Below are 17177 nucleotides of genomic sequence, written 5' to 3'. Positions count from 1 at the left end.
TGCGTAAGCCTGCTAAAGGGCAGAGTAGACTAAGGGATTATATGTTAAAAGCCAATAGTACAAATCCCCTTCATGGAAATAACCGGCGAGCTAATGAGAAGTAAGCCACCAATACAATCGCTATAACAAATACTAACACCAATACAATCGCCGTCGTACGCTCGAGTCTAGAGTTTGGAAACGTTGTGTGGTCACCGAGATTTGAAAAGGACAGAAATTTAATAGAGAATGTTCAAAGACGTGCAACAAGGATAATTCCAGGCTTGAAGGGCAAGTCCTATGAAGAAAGATTGAAGATTATGAAGCTTCCAAGCCTCAGTTATCGACGTCTGCGTGGGGAGCTCATTGAAGTATACAAGTATACTCATGGTCTATACAAGGTCCCTGAAGGGTTACTAGAATTTGAAACAAGAACCAACACCAGGGGCCACGGCTATAAGCTAAAAAAATTGCGCTGCAACTTCTCCACGCGACAAAATTTTTTCTCTTGTGCTGTACGGGTGAGTGGTGCTACGGGTGAGTGGTGCTGTACGGGTGAGTGGTGCTACGGGTGAGTGGTGCTGTAAGGGTGACTGATACTAAATTTCTCCAGATAGACAAACTGCCGCGTTCGAAATTATTGCAGGAATCACAAAGAAAATTAAAAATTCGTAATTCAAAAAACATGTAATGAAACGAACATCGCGGTCTTATCTTGTTGATACATCTTCGCAGTTTCGACTTCTAAGCTCATGTCGACACATACTCGAGTGTTTATCTTAATTAATACCATATATTAACGTATTTAAATATAAAAAAAGGTTTATGAGAAGCTTTTTCTCAGCACGGAATATTTCGCAATTTTCAAAAACAAAACATTCTTTAATTCCAGCTGCAGGTAACAATTCATCCCAGCCCCAGAACCATCAATCGCACTCGAGAAAAATACGTCTATGTTTATCGGCTAAAATGATTGTATATTTTTCTATATCTGTAGAAAATTCTTTTTTCTGATTTGGATGCAGCGACGACTTTTGTGGTTTTAGCAAAATGTCACCAATGTCGTATCGTGTAGGTTCTCTGCTGTTAGACCAGATTGTTGTCTATCCAAACTTCCTGAACATAGCAGAGTTCGAAATTCCTCCAAGTCCTTGCATAGTTCAATATTACATTGACGTGTTCCTTAAGTTTATATTAAGTGGAGTAACATACTATGTTTTTATTGATAATTCATTATTAGCATACTATGTTTTTATTGATAATTATCATTTCTCTGTTAATAGAACTGGTTTCAAACACTATTTACTCTCAAAATCAAAAGACTTGCTTGAAAATGCGTATCAAACTATTATGGTTCCTCTTTAATTGCATTATTCTACGGGAGTATTAAACAAATATAAATCAAGATTACGTGAACTTAACCACAATAGTAATAATAATATAAATCATCATAGTTATCAAGATCCACCCATTGCTTGCACACTTATATATAGAGCTTGCAGATTTATTCTTCAACTTGGAGTAGCCACACACTTTTGCTTAAATCAACGACAATATTACTAATAAAATTATGGTGTAAGATTTTCCTCCTCACTTATAAAGATACGTCGTTATTAATAATGCGTGACTTTTCAACGAGTGAAAAAAAATCGATGTATTGTCTGTATTTAATACGCCTTTTCTGTTCTAATAATAACTGATACGATTATGCATATTTCTTTCAGTTGCAGAAGGTCACTTCAAGGGAGAATTTTGTCAAAAATATAACCATTTCATCAAGGGTTTGCAATTATTGACCTTGCTGATCTGATTTGAATAAGTAATAGATATCAGTATACATCAATCCGATTCTGACGCCGTATAGTAGAGGTTCAAGAAACTGAGACTTGACTTCTTCAACCCAACTTTTCTTGTTCAACCAAATATATAACCTTACTTTTCTTGTTTAACCTAAAAAATAATCAGACTTTTCTTGTTCAACCTAATAAATACCCCAACTTTCCTTGTTCAACCTGATATATAAGCTTACTTTATTTGTTCAACCTAAAAAATAATCCTACTTTTCTTGTTCAACCTAACGTATAACCAAACTTTTCTTGTATATCCTAACATATATCCCAACTTTTTTTGTGCAACCTAATAAATACCCCAACTTTTCTTGTTCATCCTGATATATAACCCAATTTTTCTTGTTTAATCTAATAAATAACCCAAATTTTAATGTTCAACCTAACATATAACCCAACTTTTCTTGTTCAACCTAATAAATAACCCAGCTTTTCTTGTTCAACCCAATATTTAACCCAACTTTTCTTGTTCATCCTGATATATAACCCAACTTTTCTTGTTCATCCTGATGTATAACCCAACTTTTCTTGTTCAACCCAATATTTAACCCAACTTTTCTTGTTCAACCTAATAAATAACCCAGCTTTTCCTATTCAACCTAATAAATAACCAAACTTTTCTTTTACAACCTAATAAATAACAACTTTTCTTATTCAACTTAATAAATAACAACTTTTCCAGTTCAACCAAAAAACCCAACTTCAGACAGAATAGTTGAGTCTTGTGCCCTAAATTTTAGGTCGAGTTCTATAAAGCTTAAGTGCTGTTCACAATCCAATACGTTTTTCTCACATATTTTCCAGTGCATAAATATGGTCGCTAGTATTTATTTTGTAAGAAATATAAAAAAGTTTAAAATTCATGCACCTATAATTTCAAATATAATTCGTGTAATTTTGTCTTTTGAATTTTTACCAGCAAATACTTCCAGTCATGAGAGTGACAAAACGATTTCCAAGATATAAGTTACCAGCACTACGAATAGTTAAGGGTTTAACTTACCCTTCATATAATACAAAAGTGGGACCTTTCGCATTTCCTTCAAAATAAATAATAACCAATAAATAAGTTAGCCATTCCAGGATGTAAGCTATCTGAGTTTTCAAATAATAATAAAATATCAGTTTCTACTACCAAATTCGAATTTCCGACGGACACCATCGACTAACAAATATTCAGGGACAATGAAAATAAGGACAATTTTACAAGGACAATGAAAGTACGGGACCCAAGAAAACACTTGGTTCTATTGCGACCGTGAATTGCGTGAAAAATTCCCGTGACATTAGCCCTTGAGAAGCAGCACGACCTAATATTATTGGTTTAATAATATTCTACCAATACACTGCCTAAGCAGCACGACAATAATATTATTGGCAGTGTCAGGGCTAAATGCTTAGTAAGGACGTCGTCGCAAAATGGCGCCAGAGAGTTTAATTTAATGAAAAATAAATGCTGGCTTCAAGCATAATGCGCGCATTCCCACGCATAACGCCTCCTGTTCAAGCCATTGTGCTAAGCAGACGCGAATGAGAACTGGAGACTAGCGCCTGGTCCAGCAAGCAGCTTATTATTGTCGCTATATAAACACTAGCAGGAATTGCTGAACGTTTTCAAATGTTCGCTCTGGAGTATTTTTTTAAACATTTTAGTCAATTATTAAGGAAAGTTTCCTAAAATGGGAGTTCACGTTAGAAATAAGTCGGTCGTACTTAAAACGAGATAAGTAACTATCCGAAACGTTTACGAAATTTTTATTTCTGTGGGTTAAGGAGCATGATTTGTTACTTAATATTTTTTAAATCATAGGCACCTCGCATGAAATCAGGGTGGTCCCTCTGGTCCCTTCATTATTTTAAAATTTTCTACTGCCGAACCAAATTCTGCTATCGTTCATCTTGAGTTTAATTTATATCTTGAAATAAACTTTTAAATCTTATAATAAATTATCAAGAATTATTCTGTTCGTTGTCCCTTAATTAATTTTATGTGGTAATTCAACCATGATAAATCAAAACAAGCTCTTGACTATTCAGTATTCATCTACTCCGTTTACCGCTCAGTCGATCTCTTCTGCACAACTCTGGTCATTAATTTAGTGAATTAGAAGCATAATATAATTTATTTAGAAGCCTAAATAAATTTGATAGCATTTAGACTACAGCGAACATGAAGCTGAAGCCCATAGAACTACTGTAGTTACGAAATATTAGGCCATTCCTTTCTCCCTTAGTCACGCAAAGGTGATGTAGGATAAATAGGTTTAGCATTCATAATTAATAAAATAAAATATGTATAAACTTTATCAAGATGATGAACGCATAGTTATTTTTTAAATCATAGGCACCTCGCATGAAATCAGGGTGGTCCCTCTGGTCCCTTCATTATTTTAAAATTTTCTACTGCCGAACCAAATTCTGCTATCGTTCATCTTGAGTTTAATTTATATCTTGAAATAAACTTTTAAATCTTATAATAAATTATCAAGAATTATTCTGTTCGTTGTCCCTTAATTAATTTTATGTGGTAATTCAACCATGATAAATCAAAACAAGCTCTTGACTCTTCAGTATTCATCTACTCCGTTTACCGCTCAGTCGATCTCTTCTGCACAACTCTGGTCATTTATTTAGTGAATTAGAAGCATAATATAATTTATTTAGAAGCCTAAATAAATTTGATAGCGTTTAGACTACAACGAACATGAAGCAAAAGCCCATAGAACTACTGTAGTTACGAAATATTAGGCCATTCCTTTCACCCTTATAGTCACGCAAAGGTGATGTAGGATAAATAGGTTTAGCATTCATAATTAATAAAATAAAATATGTATAAACTTTATCAAGATGATGAACGCATAGCAAATTACGGTCAATCATGAAAAATACAAGAAAAATTTTACATGAAAAATAATTCTGATTAGTACAAACGAAAGCACGAAATTTGAATACATATTCACGACAGGAAACCAATCAGAGAATCCATATTACCATGCCTACCTTCAAAATATAATAAATGATAAATATATAATATTAATTAATAACCTTTCCATAAAAACTTCATTGGGTGCGAGCCAAAATTTCATTCGATTCACCCGAACAATCCTCACGTGAAGCTTCGATTTTACCGACAGGCTTCTCGCGTTTCCATTCGCCCCAGCTCATTCCAAAATCAAATGAGATATAAGAAAAATCTTGGAGCCGATGGCTCGATTATCGAAGGCCTTTATGTCATGACCGTTTCTCAGGTGCGTAAAATCTCATTTAACTTCTAGCCACTCAAATCGCCCTGAAAAGTTCGAAGCCATTCAATCTTTTCTTTCTCATTCGAGGTCAGTCTAGTAAAAAATATTCGCATCGGAATAGAAACCTTCAAGTTTGGAAAGGTCGAATAATTGAAGCCATTTTGAACGGCTGTCGTTCGAAGGTTCCTTTCAGTCTCGGTGGCCATGTTACATTCGACGCGATATCGAACTTCAATAAATGATCGTTTAAGCTTCATTAAAACCTGCCACAATGGCCATTAACGCTTCATATTCCTCCGTTCGTTGCATTCTTCGTGCATCATTGTAACCTGTCACCCCAGTTTTAATGCAAAATGACAAAAAATGAGCAAGAAAAAAAATTCGTGAAAATGTCTGCCTTATATGTTCAACGTCAACTCAAACGTGATCCATCTTAAAAAATCAACGGAGTGATTAAAAAAAATAAAAAAGCTAAATGTATGGATATTTCTTCGATAATAATTGTCATAATTCATTTTTCGTAAAGTCATTTTTAGTTTATTCCATGCTCTCACATTCGGATCCTCCCAATGAAACTCAGTTAATTAATAACATTTTTCATGTAAAATTCTTTCATTATATTCAATAAATGGATGACGAAAGAAATAATCAGTGCGATTGAATGTGTCCAATATCCATATTGTGGAGGTGCCATTATGGATGCTGCATGATAAAGTTCGTTAGACCTAATATGAATGTTCGCTAGCATCCAGTCTAAATACGCTAGTATGACATTACATTGTAGTTCTACTATAGCTCCTGAAAAGCAGCTACATGCTATGAAATAATTTTTTATTAACTTCATCAACTTTAATCCTTTTTCTACAAGAAGCTATAAAATAAATTGCTGCCGTATGCTTATCAGCAAGCTTACTGAACGAAAATGAAAGAAACTTCGATGCTTGCAGTACCACAACCTTCAATACTTTGGTCCTGCGCCATAAAACCATTTATTCTGACTAACAAAACCGCCGAAAATTCGGCCCTGACTGTTTGATAGCTCGGCCCGGTCACGCCGGGCAACTCTACTGCGACATTAATATTGAGGTATGCGATTAATCTTTAGGAAACACACACGTATGGGAAAATAGCTCAATAAATATTTGACAAGTTTAACAAAGCTCAATGATGCATCAGCCCTCTATAAAAGAGAGATGGAGGAAAGAAATGCAATAAATCATATCAAAATAATAACGTAACCTACTCAGTCAAGTCCCGCAGTCGGATACAACAAACTTGGTCTTGGGACGTTCAGTGATAATACAAACCCAAAGCGAACCTCTAAAGTCTTACAATTCAGTTAAAACGAACGCCTGGCGTCTTTCCCGTTGGAAAATTGTGACAAATATTGCCAAAAAAACGAGCTATGATAAAATTATTTTCAACAGAATTACATATAATATTGCAAGTCAACAAAAATTTAGGAGATGATTAGTTTATTAAGATCATTATCAGAACAGAAAGGTTAGTAGCGATTATTTCACTTTAAAAGTCATGCTATAAGGCAAGTAAAAATAAAAATCTTTCGTATTAGGCATTTATACACAGATTAAAAAGCTAACGTGAAAAACATTTCAACAGGCTTCTGGCATGCACTTTATTTAGACATGAATGTCTCCAACTTATTTTAACAAGTCATTTGTTATAAATTTTATCGCAACAGAATTTCATGTCAAATATTCGACATTATTAATTTTAAAAATTTATAATAATGGATTTATATCAACAGCTGTAAATCCACATTCGTACTGTAGGATCGAAAAATATCAGATGAGTTTCGGACAATAATGCATGAATGATGCTCATAAAGTTCTGCATACATTTTTCCCATTTTTGGTAATATTGATGTTCAATCTGCGATAATTGAACTAATTAACAAAACTAGCTTCCATAAACAAAATACCATGACATATCTAAATAGTTCGTTTAATTACACAGTCGAAAATTACTTGGTATGGTCCGCTTAATTATACAATAGAAAATCATTTGTATAGTCTGTTTAATTATGCAGTAGAAAATTATTTGTATCGTCCGTTTAATTATAAGGTCAAAATTATTTGGTATAGTTCGTTTAATTGCGCAGTCGAAAATTCAATATCAAAGTCTATGCCTTTTTATTCGTATATGTAGGTCAGGATCGAATTATGTATCCTGTAATGAATGAAAATTATTAAGTATACTAATCCATCAGGCACATCGCGTTGAAGTATATAATTATATAGTATATAAAGATCAATGTAATGAAATTGAATTTTTCTGAGGTTTATTTCAAAATTGTGTGTAATGCACCAACGGTTGAAGTAAGCCTAATAAGATGTTTTTCTCGAGATGGTGCTCCGTTTGGCCGACACAAGTTCCACATCGAATGCATTTATTTATACATACATACGAGCTGAATGAAACCAGATTTATAGCGATGTACAAAATTATTTTCTAAAATTCAATTTCAACAATCCACAGATAACACACGGATCTATTATGGTATAGATTCAATATATGGTACATACTAAACGAATTGTTACATAGAATAAGTTGCCATACTGCCAAAAATTACAGAATTTGAATTTCTTAGCTATATTCGTATCAATTTTTATTTTGAAGGTATAATTTATTTTTATCAATAAAAACTTATAACAAACAATTATAACATTAATATAGTGAATTAGGAGCATAATCTAATTTTATTTAGAAGCATAAATAAATTAGATAGCATTTTGACTACAGCGGACATAAAGATACATCAGAGCCACAAACGAGAAATTTGTTATCATTTAATGAGCCCTACTCTTGACTATAGAGGGCTTCCCGTTGCAAGAAAATTGCACAGTCGCATTTTCCTTTGACTTGCAAAAGCCATTGATTGTGTAAACGACTCGGTTCTCCCGTGTAAGCTTTACCGTCATCACGCTTCTGAAAAATTCTTTATGATTTTATAACATTTTCGTCGCAATCTCCGAGACTAATCATTAATTATTTCACACCTGAGTCGCTCTAATTTAGAACGATTCAATCTATTCAATCCACTCAACATTGGGATGGGCAACACTCCGAGCTGGACATTACTAATTAGCTTGGATATTTTTCGGAAAACGATTGATTTTTCAACCAACCATTAAAACACAAAACATTGTATAATTAAAGTTCTGAGATAAATAGAATGTCTACATTACTGACTCCACGTCTAAAACGAAAAATTTGTGTTAGTAAATGTAAATATTCACAAATAAATTAACATCATTATTTGAAATTTTTATTAATAACATTAAAATATGACTTTACTCTTCCCACATGCAAAAGAGATTTGTGTTGCAGATATTCAAGTAAAAAACATAGTTCTGTATACCTAGCGTGATGTTTTTAGCTAGAAAATGTGATGCAATAAAAATTTTATCAGTAAAATATGAGCAAGATTAAGAAGGTATTACGCAACATTCTGATATGCTGCAATGATACCTGGACAACAGCGTTCTATTCTCCCTTTAACGACTAAATAAGTAAAAGAAAATTTCATTTACATGGTAGGTACCATCGATTCAATTATTTCTACCATTCCACAAAAAGTTTTTCATTTCGCTGGTTAATTTGCAACGTTGCACAATTAAAATACGTAATTTTGCATTACATAGCAGCCCTTGATATTTACACATCACGCTGTCGCCGCGTGAGGCGTGAGAACAGCAGATGTTAACGAAGACGCGTTCAAGGCTTCAAGCTGCAGGATAACCAATGCATCGCTAGCCGCCTGACGACTAACAGATACGGGGAAGCTTACAGCATTGTTCTTCAAAATGAAGTAAGAGTAATGGCTGCAAGTAAGAGTAATGACTGCAAGTAAGAGTAATGACTGCAAGTAAGAGTAATGACTGCAAGTAAGAGTAATGACTGCAAATACGTACTGTGTAAGGTCATACCCGCCTTAGCAATAATGTCACGTACATAATATATAGAGCATGAAATTATATTTATAATAAAATATCATAATCTCCCAAGTTCGAATGAAAGTTTAAATTTTTTTGTATTGCGATATTTAAGGAATCAAAATAGGGGAGATCGATGACATGCAGCCACCCATATTTTATATCGTCTTCTTTTAAACTTTACGTGTCGATTTGAAGTATTAACTCGTCTCGACTCTGATTTTCAAGGTTCAATCAAGCCGTTTTATATCTTGTACGATTGCTCTTTTATATTAGGGGTTTCGATCATTATATGTATTTTATGATATTTTCGTAATATTAATTTGACCCACCTAAGTCCCTTTTTGTGAATCATCCTTTCGTAGCTATGACAGAAGAATTGATCATGGCTGAGGTTCACAGATCTGACTAGGTCAGATGGTCTCTCAAATAACCCAGGTGCAATTCTAAGAGCACGTACAGTCGCAAGATGAAAAAGGTTTTTTTTTTGGTTTTCGCAACAAAACCAAAAAATAACGCAGCCACAAAAAAAAACTTTATCCAAATAGCGACACGTTTTTAGCCCTTGTGCAGGCCATGCTCACCAAGTTTGGCCCGGCAAAAGAGCGTATCAGTGCTAAATATACAGTCTCTGCTCGGGCTGTGAGTCAAGAAAAAGAGTATCACAATATGGACAATATAAACTATTATTTTTCTGAACGAGCGAGCAATATTTGCAGCTAAATGATAATGTAGGCTGAAATATATCTCAATATTCTTCATATAACATATCCCTATACAGTCGGTTTTCGCTGCTGCTTCTGCTGTTGGTGAACATAGCCTTGGCAGACATTGAGCTCGGTCTGTGCCCCGACTTCACTAATATGCAGACCTTCGAAGTGGAGCCCGTGAGTGAAAGATTTTGATTTAATACATTAATTATTTATGCAAGGGCATTTAAAAATGTCGAATGATTCTAACATGTAATCACACGTCCAATGATCATCGGATACTAGAGGGAGATATAGTGGATACAATTTAAACGCCATTCGAAAATTTACCGAAATGTAAATCTTATTGAACGAATTTGAAATAAATATAAATGCACAACACAACTAATTATGCACTACACATTTCATCATGGTTGCTTTATTACTTATAACACCACTGTAAACTCTTGACTTATTACATCACTGCTCCCTATCTTCTGCTACATCACAGTTGTCTCACTAGGTCCCGGCATCGTGGTATGGGTAGCAGTAAAAGATCAAAGCTTGCTTTAAATTTTTACTGTCGTCGCGCGTGTTACTCTGATTTCAATGCTAATATATTAATAATAATCTACAAATATTCACTGTACAAGTTAAAAGCCATCATATAAGTGATGTGCAAGCAATATAAGTGTGCATCATATAAGGGATGCTCGGTATGACCAGGCTTCGGTCAACCCTCATCCCAGTGAAAATTTACAGTCGCCGCAGCTTCTAATTTGGATTACCAGAAGCTGTGGGACTCTAAATTGTGTTATAGGGGTCATATACCCACAAGGCACTATAGAGTCGGAAAGAAGAGTCTAACCAGAAGCTGAATTCGATCGGATGGCCAAGCAGGACCAGAAAATATCTGTGCCGAGTGTAGCGACTCCTGAGCACAAGCCTAGGTGGAACCCAAATTTTGTTTGGGTGTTGACAGTAGTTTACCAGAGCTACGAATTCGAGTATAAAATTTATTCTCTGCTATATATTCAAATTGAGTTAACTTGATATAACCCCGATACAATACATCAAATAATACACCCATTAACACCAAGTTTACACGCAGTATCTCGGCCGGTGGTACGAGAACAGACGTTTCCCGACACATGCAGCCGGCCTGGAATGTGTCACCGGCGACTACGGATACCTCTGTGGGTAAATCTTTGAATGGTAACAAAGTTGTGTGTGCTTAATTAAAATAAAATTTAATAAAATACACAGCGAAGTGAGTAACGCCTAATGAAATCTGCCGATAGTCAATAAGATATATAGTGGAGTAAGCATATTGATTACAAAATATTGTTATTACACAGTTTTATACGCATAATTATAAAATATTGTGGTTATTTTGTAAAGAAAACATAATAATAACGAAAAATTGTAATTAATTTGCAAAAAAAGCATAATAATGGCGAAAGATATTAATCAAACTGCAAAGAAAGCATAACTATTACGAAATATCATAATTAAACTGTATAGAAAGCATAATGATTAGGAAANGTATAAGAGACAGGGGGTGGGGGTGTTGGGATAGTAGTTATAACAGCTGCACGACCTGCAGTGCAATAGCAGCTGCATCATACATGGGAAAATTTGAAATTTGCAAAAAATATGCTTTTCCAATGAAAATATTGACTAGATTCTATTAATCTTTCAAATAATTCGAAAAATTAAATATCGTGCACAATATGATATAATAATTTATGAACAGAACGATGCTCTGCAAGTGTTCACCGACAACGGCATCGACATCACCAAGTTCCAGCCCACGACGCAGGGCGGCGACTGCGTCTACGCAGACCTGCCTTCACTTGAATAAATTCTGTTGTGTCCGACAATCATAATAAACACTTTAATTTCATCGGATAACGATACCTACTATTCAGTATAATAAACACTTTAATTTCATCGGATAACGATACCTACTATTCAGTATAATAAACACTTTAATTTCATCGGATAATGATACCTACTATTCAGTATAATAAACACTTTAATTTTATCGGATAATGATGCCTACTATTCAGTATAATAAATAAAATGTTATTATCGGATAATGATGCCTACTATTCACGGTAATAAATACAATTATTGTATCAGATAATGGTATATGCTTTTCTGTATAATAAACAAAAAATTGTATCGAGTAATTACATGCAAAAGTCACTATAATAAATACAATTAACGTATTCAGTATTGATAGGTACAAATCACTTTAATATATACTATGATTGTATCGGTAATGACACGTACTATTCACTATATTAACTACAATAATTTTATAGGGCACATGCTATTCAGTATTAGCATATTAATTGTAAACAATGACGACACACGCTAAAAATATATAGATGATGGGATGAAAGTATGACAAGATGATGGGATGAAAGGATTAAGAGATGAAGGAATCAAGGGATGGTGAGATGATGTTAATGCTGCATGATTCACTTCATGATGAGACGTCATCATTACAACCGTCATTACAATGAAAAGTTGCAACACTCCACCAAAGAATTAGGAGGAGTGTTGAAAATGCGGGAAGTGTTGAAGAGGAGTGGAGTGTTGAAAATGTGGGGAGTGTTGAAAATGCGGGGAGTGTTGAAAATGCGGGGAGTGTTGAAAAGGAGTGGAGTGTTGAAAATGTGGGGAGTGTTGAAAATGCGGGGAGTGTTGAAAATGTGGGGAGTGTTGAAAAGGAGTGGAATGTCCAATGTCGAGCATGGAAATTAATTGTAGAAATCCTCGTAAGCAAAGCGGCGTTTAGACTAAAAATAAACTCATAAACTCGGCGCAAATAATAAATAGAAAAGAAAATCTCACAATTAACAATTACATAAAATGTACATTATTTATCTCAGATAATCGCTCCTTAAGGCAGGATAAAAATTTAGACCAAAACATCGCAATCCTAGAGGAAGATTGACATGCACTGAGAGAAATGAGTGAAACGTTGTCCGAATAACGTCGCAATTATAGCCCCTGTATGTGTCATACTAAACCAGCTCTTTCCGCCAAAAGTACGTATCAGTGCTGATTCCTCTAGCTTATCGTGCTGAGGGTAAAATAGTAGATCTCATTTTCGGACAATATAATCAATTTATTATTCTATTTTTCACAGTGATGGCCTCAAAATACAACGATCAACATTTTCATGAGGTTGACAACATAGCTCATTAATCCATTTCATTTCCATGTAAATAACGGTTCAGCCAAACGCGGCCATGTTTCACATCGACAGAAAATTTTTTGTATGATGTAGGTGCGAGGAATAATAAATAGTCTGCTACTTATCCAACACGCGATATGGGGAACTCCAGCCCGTTTTCCGAACGTAGAAACGAATGTTCGTTTTGCCAGAGCCCAACCGTCATTAGTGATAAGAGCAGTGATAGAAATAATGTGGGTGGATCTAGAGGACGTGTATGAACTGCAGCACCATTTTCAACTACCCGCATAATATATGATTATACCTAAAGTACTTCATCGATGATTAATTACGTGACAAGACTCGAGTCTTCGCAAGCTATTTCAAGGACGGTAAAAAATAAAGTATTTAAAGCAATTCAAGATTTAATATTGGCTTTAGCTACAATATTTCACTTACCGAAGTGTGCAACGCGTTTTGCAATCGGCCCCCTGACTGCACCTTACAATCAGCACATTGACTACGTTATGCATATTAACCCTAGAATTAACTGCTAGAAGAGGGGTTTCGAGGGCTTAGGAATGGTTATGGGCCTTCCCTCGCAAATGGTTCGTAGGTAATAAACTTAAGTGTGGATCATAGGCGCGGGCGCTCCCTACACAAAGGAGCCTAGCGTTTAACGCGAGGTTAGTTGTTCGCGAAATTAGTTGTTTACAATGCATTAAACTTCACTAAACGACGTGACGTAAAGTAACACTTGAAACTCAACGATCTCGCATTCTCAGGCGCTACGGTCAAGCGGAGACACAATAGTTTGAACTTGGAGGCTTGAGGACTGAGCAGTTAACTTCTTAAGGTGCCATCCTAATGCCCATCTGCAGCTATATTGAGACACATGGTATGCCTATGTAAACTTGAGACAAACATTAACATGAAACGTCCACATAAACATGAGGCATACACATCAACATGAGACATACACCTTAACATCATGTTAATAAATCCACATAAATATAAGATGAAAATAAGATAAGGCTAACACAAGACAAACTCAATAAGCGACATATATATGCATCCATCGTCGATGCCACTAAGGAACAATAGAGCCATCAGTATCCTCCATCACCTGCAGCGCATTCTATAACATCGCATTGTAAGAGATGTAGGATACTATAGATGCAGTGCTCTAGTTTACCTAATGTAAGATATAGTTGAGACAAAGGCGTAATGAGAAACGACAATAAGCGGCCAGACTGTCACTAGATTAACTGAAATTAGGTTTCATAGTTATCCAAAAATCAGTCCAGAAAACACATTTCACAGCCGTTAAACCACCATTAGCGTAAACCAGGTTATTTTCTTAGGAACCAAAAACACAAAGCCTATTTTTTATTTCCCACTATCATAACGCCTCTTCTACGCGTTTCAAGTAACACATAACCTGCTTCAAAAACTTAAAGCTTCTTTTCAAGTATTGTCTAATTTTCCTGTAGCACAACGCTTTCTTCTTATTAGCTTGATTTAATTTTAATACAAGATTGCTCATTTCACACTAGGAGCCTTCTCAGGTCACACCAATGGAATGGAATTCTCCTCTCAGGCGCCAATTAAACAAGAGCTTACAAGGCGCTGGCTTACACACGACAATCGCTGGATTAGCTCATCTGCATACGCGCCAATACGCCGTCTGAAATACGCGCTAATACGCCGTCTGAAATACGCGCCAATACGCCGTCTGAAATACGCGCCAATGCGCCGTCTGAAATACGCGCTAAGACGCAGTCTGAAATACGCGCTAATACGCCGTCTGAAATATGCGCCAATACGCCGTCTGAAATACGCGCCAATATGCCGTCTGAAATATGCGCCAATACGCCGTCTTAAATACGCGCCAAGACGCCGTCTGAAATACGCGCTAATACGCCGTCTGAAATACGCGCCAATACGCCGTCTGAAATACGCGCCAATACGCCGTGTGAAATCGCAACTAATGCAGCGTTGAGGGAAAGCTGCGATGCACTTGGAGAAATGTGCGAGATTTTGTCTAAATTGCAATGCTTCTTTGGCATATTTCACTGCCAATTATACCAATATTAAGAAGTGGGTCATTCAGAACCAGTTTGGCTGGGAAAAAGGGCATACCAAGGCGACAGGTAGAAGTGGGTCACTATTTAGACAACCTGTCCCATTAATTATTTCATGTGTACTGGCCAGTTTCAAATCTAGGCAGGCATATCGGTGGCCACTAACTTCACGACGGCAAACTGGAAACGCAAAGAAAAAATTCACACTTCAATCGCGACTGAGCTTAGCTTCAAGCAGTGGAGTATTGCTTGGGACCTTGGCTTAGTCGTTGCAAACTACAAGGCTTGGGACCGACTGCTCGGACTCGGCATCCGAAATCCTCGGGATATAAAAGTCTATTTTTATTTACCGTACCATGCGACATCGCGGGGAACAAAGGCGGGGTTACATGTTATAAGATACCTCCTCGTGATTGTATACTGTACTTGGTATGCGATGTTTCATTTCATCTTTGATTTTTCTGTAGTATAATGAATCCACGAGCGATAATAACGAAGGAACTATTGAGTGACCACGCAGTCTGTGGTGTAGCTGGGTCATTCAGTTCCCTGGGCGCTTGGTTGGCCCCACAGCGGTCCGTGAGGACCATCGAGTTTCAATTAAATCGCATACCTACAAAGCTTCTGAGCTCATCAGGGTTCTCCTCATTAATTATTATTCATATTAGGACTATTACGAGGTTCCGAAAACTGGGTTTCGAACACGGCGGGTTCAGAATACTGTGGGTTTCGAACACTTTGGGTTTCGAACACTGCGGGTTCAGAATACTGTGGGTTTCGAACACTACGGGTTCAGAATACTGTGGGTTTCGAACACTACGGGTTCAGAATACTGTGGGTTTCGAACACGGCGGGTTCAGAATACTGTGGGTTTCGAACACTGCGGGTTCAGAATACTGTGGGTTTCGAACACTACGGGTTCAGAATACTGTGGGTTTCGAACACTAGCTGCGGGTTTCGAACTTTATGGGGTTTGTCGTAGCCTCAAGATGGTGTTGCAAGGTAGTCTTCCGCAAACTGCATTGGTCATGTTTGGATTTTAGCCCGAGAACTCGATTTATAGCGAAAAATACAAATCCGAATAAAGTAACACATGAGCCAAATTGGCTAGCAATGCATGGGATGTCTAATGGGTATTGCAACAAATCAGACGGCAGATCGTTTCAAAGCTTGCATCCTCGTGGACATTCTAATGCTGCGGGAGTACCGTTTCCGCATTAATGTGTCGGATGTGAAATTGAAGAAAGTTTCAAAAGAGAATAATAAAAGCAAATAGTTGATTATTGGTATGTAATAATGAGAGTTAGTAATTCACAGTGCGCACATTACCCCATCACTGAGATAGGAGAAAATTTCCAGGAATATCACTTTGGTAAAAGTTTCTGGGTGAATTTGTCCACAAAAATGTACTGTGGAGGTAGAATGCACAGGAAATTCGTCGTAACAATACGTGTACATGAATACTATTATAGTATTATGTATATAACTACTATTATGGTATATTACTAAACATAGTAGTATACTATATTTAGTAGTTATGTATTTAGTTATATATGTATAAAGCTTATAGTATACTATTTGAAATGTGCAATTTGCGTAATTTTCTGTACGCATCGCACGCCGGGCACCGCCGTGACGAGGGCTCCGCTGGAGTCGAGCCACTCTAGACGAGGACGAGGTTTGCCGATGGCAGCGCAGCGCAGGACGAGGTCGCTGCCGTTGCTCAGGAACACCGACGAGGGAGGAACGAGCACCAACTCTGGGGCGTTGGTGCTCCATAGCTGTGATACTTGGCACTGCACCACCAGCACCATGTACACCATCAGCACCAACACCGGGGGCGCCAGCATCACGCCTAGACAAAAAATATAACTCAGTACTCACTGCACTGAGTGACAGAGAGCGCATTTTCTCGTCGACGAAAACGTGAAATCACGGACGGACAGACAAACGGACGGACGGGCGGAAATGGCGAGAATCGTGTCATTTGACCGGATCTTTTCATAACTGACAATAGTTTGAAGTAGCTACTAGACGTCCACCGAGTTCGATAAGGTGCTAGGCATTTCAAATCTGAACATATATTTTTCCATAGCTTTATCTAGTCTGTTCTTGAACGCGTTCATACTTGGAGCGCCAACGATGTCATCGGGGAGGCTGTTCCACATGTCGGTGATTCGAAGCTGT

At 36.6% G+C, this 17177-nt stretch overlaps 1 long non-coding RNA gene across 1 annotated transcript; it reads left to right on the top strand.

Moving 5' to 3' along the window:
- The first annotated feature begins 8820 nt into the window (after nt 1–8820).
- LOC108675750 lies at nt 8821–10906 on the top strand. The gene is made up of 3 exons (XR_001931130.2): nt 8821–8903; nt 9809–9914; nt 10828–10906. It is a non-coding gene; the product is annotated as an uncharacterized LOC108675750 (long non-coding RNA).
- The last annotated feature ends 6271 nt before the right edge of the window (nt 10907–17177 follow it).

The sequence above is a fragment of the Hyalella azteca genome, unplaced genomic scaffold (genome assembly GCF_000764305.2).
Source record: "Hyalella azteca isolate HAZT.00-mixed unplaced genomic scaffold, Hazt_2.0.2 contig14626, whole genome shotgun sequence".
Taxonomy (NCBI): domain Eukaryota; kingdom Metazoa; phylum Arthropoda; class Malacostraca; order Amphipoda; family Hyalellidae; genus Hyalella; species Hyalella azteca.
This window is presented reverse-complemented; position numbering and strand designations above follow the sequence as displayed.